This window comes from Egretta garzetta, unplaced genomic scaffold (genome assembly GCF_000687185.1).
Source record: "Egretta garzetta isolate BGI_Z169 unplaced genomic scaffold, ASM68718v1 scaffold202, whole genome shotgun sequence".
Taxonomy (NCBI): Eukaryota; Metazoa; Chordata; class Aves; order Pelecaniformes; family Ardeidae; genus Egretta; species Egretta garzetta.
In genome coordinates this window covers 710,720-715,720 of record NW_009258891.1, presented here as the reverse complement: position 1 = coordinate 715,720, position 5,001 = coordinate 710,720, and positions in this window count along the sequence as shown.

Here is a 5,001-nt window from a genome sequence, read left to right as displayed (position 1 = left end):
GGCCAGGTCCCCCTGCAGAGCCCTCCTCCCCCCAGCAGATCCACACTCCCGCCCAGCTTGGTGTCACCTTTATCTAAATTCATCGGATTCTCCATATGTCCCACCCACCCCAGCCACTCCACGGCTGTAAAAACTTTGTTACCTGGTCTATGGAAGCAACCAGCTGAGACCAGCCAATACTCCAGTGCCACCGGCCAAACAGATGCGTAACTTCAATGCACCACTACCTAACCGTGCTTCAATCCTGTTTCTGGCCTTCCTTCAACAGCAGCAGGTTGTGGTGCAGAAGGTTACGTTCAATCCCAAGGATGAAATCGAGAAGCAATCAAAAAAAGCCTATATAAATATATAGATATATATATATATGTAAAACCAACAGCCCACACCAGTGCCCAGCATTAGCTACGTGCTAGGTAACTACTATAATGGGTAATGAAAACGAGCCGAGGAGTGAATTAAACCAAAGCTGGTGGGAAATTCCTGCCAGGGAGGAGTTCTGCAGATTAAGGAGTCTCCATCTTGACATCCCAAATAATGAAGGAGCTGCTGCCAAACAATGTTACTTTTAACAGGGAAACCCCATGTCCAAAAGCAAAAAACCAGCAATGACATCCCAAACGTGAGGCTTTTTCCGAAGAGAAGCACGTGGGAAGATATAAACTCAGAACAAAAAGTGACCTTTTAAAGACAAGGGGGAAAACCAGCATCACCACACTTGCATCACTAGAACACACAATCTTTCCTACAGTGGTGGTTTCCAAAGGATATTTTATTGCCAGGGAATTTGACTTCAGTTTTCCAAACAAATGTGGATTACTCTTCAATTCCTTGTTAGCCATCTGGCAATACAGCTTCTGCTTTTCGCTTCTTCTGGATAGATCTGGGAGAGAAATCATTTACTACCTAAACATGAGACCGCACCATTCTGCACGGTACGTCCAGGCAACAAGGACCATGGGCTTCACAGGGGCTCTGCCACGGAGCCACCTCCACCAGCAGACTGGTGAAGAAAAGGAAGCACCGAGTACGATGGATGCGGGTTGCATCTGCCGGAGCCACCTCCTGTTCCCATGCACGATTCGCCCGATCTCTAAGGCCAGCCACGTCCACACGACACAACCGCTAAGGGCTACCCGGACATCGACTGCTGGATGCAGGAATTTTGATCCAGCAGATGAGATATTTTGGAGGATGCCTCATCCTATCGCCACATCAGGAGAGACATCCTCCCCGCGGCCCGCTGGATGACTGACAACGAAGTACAATCGTCGGCTGCCGGAGGGGCAGAAAACCTGCTGTAAGTAGCTAAGCAGTTGGAGATATTTCCCCTTTCCGTAATTTTGAGCATGTCACGATGAGACAGAGTTTGACAGTTTCAAACAAAACCATTACATGTATAAGCTCCATTACATGTATAAGCACAAACATAGAATCACAGAATGGTTTGGGTTGGAAAAGCCCTTTAAGCTCCCCCAGCCCAACTGTTCCACTCCCCCTGCCATCCCACCCCCAAACCCTGGCCCTCAGCACCACCTCTGCCCAGATTTTAAATCCCCCCAGGGGTGGGGACTCGACCCCTTCCCTGGGCAGCCCCTTCCAGTGCCTGACAGCTCTTTTGGGGAAGGAATTTTTCCCAATGTCCAATCCAAACCTGCCCTGGTGCAACTTCAGACCATTTCCCTTTGTCCCATCGCCCGTTCCCTGGAAGAAGAGACCAACACCCCCCTCACTCCAACCTCCTGTCAGGCAGTTGTAGAGGGTGAAACATAGCGTGTTAAACTTTAAAAAGTCCAAAATTATAAACACAATTAGACATGAACCAAGTTAGATTTAGTCTGTCTTTAGGCTGGGCTCCAGGGAGCAACGCTGCTCCTCAGGCCAACGGGTCTGGCAGCCACACTGGACATGGTGGGTCCTGTCTCCTGGAGCGGCCGCGCTGCATCCACACCACACTGGAGGTGGAAAGGTGCGTGCACGGGGCGCTGACCCTGCTGCCCCCCCGTCCATCATCCTGATCCCAGTTCCTTCTGGGAAGAAAGCACAAGGATCCCAGGACACCTGTGAGAGACCTGCCACGTAGGGACAGGGACAGGACCCTGGGGTGAAACGGGATAATTTGAACTGACTGCACAGGCCTCCCAGCGATGCCAGCAAAAGCCAAGGCATCTGGTGGGTATCCGAGGCGTTGCTAACCTCAGCTCCCTTGCTTCAGGAGAAACGACTTGCTGACAACTGAGGAAGATCAGTCACCTCGGACTACATCGAAATTGCGAGTGTAATTTACCCAAACAAGAAGTTAAAGCATAAAGTTACCTCAGATAGTTATGAGTCCATGACCTTGTAAATCATTCCTGGAGGACTCGCTATTTTGCTTCACCTTCCTGGGACTCGCAGATCGGATTTTAGCTGGTTTTGTGTTACTCATCTCCATCTCCATCACGGGCGCTGCTTCACATTACACCTTCCTAATTCAGCAGCTCAGTGAATTAGAGGAATTAACCTGAACACATTTAGCTGTAACCCTGTAGTCTACGTAGCAGACTTGGATTGCTTGGCTTTACACACAAACAATATGTTTTCCCAGAGCCATAAATAGGAACTGGGCAGCCATGCTGATGATTTAAATGCTGTATCAACAGGGACAGTAGACAGCAAGTCTGATGCCCTTCTCAAAACAGCAAGGTTAAGAAAAACCAACACAAGCACGTTAGGCTGGAGAACTCAGGAGGCAAAGCATCTGCGCAGATGTGAAATTTTGCTGTAGAAAGATTTGCAGAATGAACTTAAATTTCTTTAGTGAAGACACTTCCCAAAGAACCCAGGGCGCTCTGAACACAATAAAGCTGTTCTTCACCTTATCTAAAGCGCTATGACGGAGCCAGACTCTTTGCAGTGGTGTCCAGCGACGGGGCAATGGGTACAAACTGAAGCAGAAGAGGTTTCAGTTGAATATGAGGAAAAACTTTACTCTGAGGGTTCCCGAGCCCTGGCCCAGGCTGTCCAGGGGGCTGTGGAGTCTCCTTCTCTGGAGATCTTCAACCCCCGCCTGGATGAAGTCCTGTGTAACATGCTCTAGGAGAACCTGCTTTAGCAGGGGGGTGGGACTGGATGACCTCCCAAGGTCCCTTCCAACCCCTGCCATTCTCTGATTCTGTGGCAGAACACCAGCTCATGCTCTTGCTGTTTCAGACTCAACTTTATGTTCCTAGCTACACACGTACTAAAGATCTGCTTTCCCTGTGGCATACAGCACCCACTACAGCATTTTGTTTACAAACAGGACTGAACGGAGCCAATCTCTCCCAGCCCTCCGTTACACATAATTAAATGCTCAATAATTTAACGGCAGTCACGCAAGCGATGCGCGGTGCCACCTCCGCCGCCTTGGACACAGGCCAGGCGGTTTCCCTCCCGCGTCACACTGCAGCTACGCCAGGAGTAAACACTCCAGGGTAAAACCAGGGAAAAAATACTTGTGTCCTTAGTCCCCAGAAGGGACCCTGGGCCAGCAGCAATAGGGCACAGGATGAGCAGCACCATATAGCGCTAGCTAGGTTAAAGATTTCACTTTCTTATCGGCAAGCAAGACGTTCACCTATTTTGCCCCCTTTAGTAGTCAACTTTCTCTTGTATTTGAGCAGAACGGCACAGCCCGGGAGGACATACCTTACCATATTAGGCAATCTGAGTCCAGAAAGTGGAGGACTCGGAGCCTTCCTTCGCTTAAAAAGACAGGCATGTCTCCAGCCTGCCCAGCACCACGCCGTGCCGCGCGGGGAAGGGGGGCAAGAACTGCGGCAGCCGGGGTGGCTGCTAGGACTGCCGGGGCTGCCGGTGCACGCGGTCTGGCTACAACGGGCAAGTCACAAAACACCAGCTAAAGCCATTTCTGATCTTTTGGGCTGTTTATCAAACCCATCTGTTAAAAAAGGGAAACAGCACGATTACGAAAGCTAAATTGGGAGTCTCTGTGGAAGAGAAAATGCCCCTAAAAGCAAAAAATATAGGTGAGAAATAGAACGTACCAAAATCTGGGCTTCCGAGTCACAACTCTGAGACAGCCACAACATTAAGACATTTGGTTTGCATATGGGATTTTCCAGCTCATTGGTCTTCCCTTCAAATTCATGGAATCAAACTTAGAAATCCAGTCCTTCTAGGACAGAGATTTAGTTTTTATTCGTACCCAGTTCGTCTGGTGACTTTATGTTAACAGCACGATCAGGCAGAGCCTGGAACATTTACAAAACAGAGTGGGCTCGAACGGTGTTTTGCAGAATTTAAAACACTCGTGTTTTGTGAATCAAAGCACAGGGAGACATGAACGGAGCCTATTTAACGCACTCACTGCGATCGTAATCCATAACCATACATTTCAGTGTTCCTCCCCCATAAAAGTTAATTCCATTAATGCGTCTGGGTTACCCTGTGCTATGCAGGCTGTCCTAGAAGCAGTTCACGACAACAGATGTTTTCTGTGACACTTTTACTGCCCAGAATTTGTTCCGTTACCAACGCGACACTCGGTGCGTTCCCCTGTATTTAAAGCTTTCCCTTGATGAAGCATCTAACGCACAGGGGAGGCGCGTTTGCCACGCCACTGAAGAGACAGGCCAGGAGGTAAAATTCTTTAAATGATGACAAACAACTTCTATTTCTGTTATGGATGGTACGTCATTGAAATACACTTGTCTTCCAAATTTGTTCCCGATTTCTTCTGCTGTGTTATAGCGATGGCAGAAGTCAGGTGTAGGTCAAAGAAGAGCCAGGGGTGAGGAAAACCCTCTCCAAAACGTGACATCCCAGAATCCCAGAATCCCAGACTGGTGGGGGTTGGCAGGGCCCTGGGGAGCTCACCCAGTGCCACCCCCCTGCCCAAGCAGGCTCACCCAGAGCAGGGGGCACAGGACAGCGTCCAGGCAGGGGTTGAAGATCTCCAGAGAAGGAGACTCCACAGCCCCCCTGGGCAGCCTGGGCCAGGGCTCAGGCACCCTCCAAGTC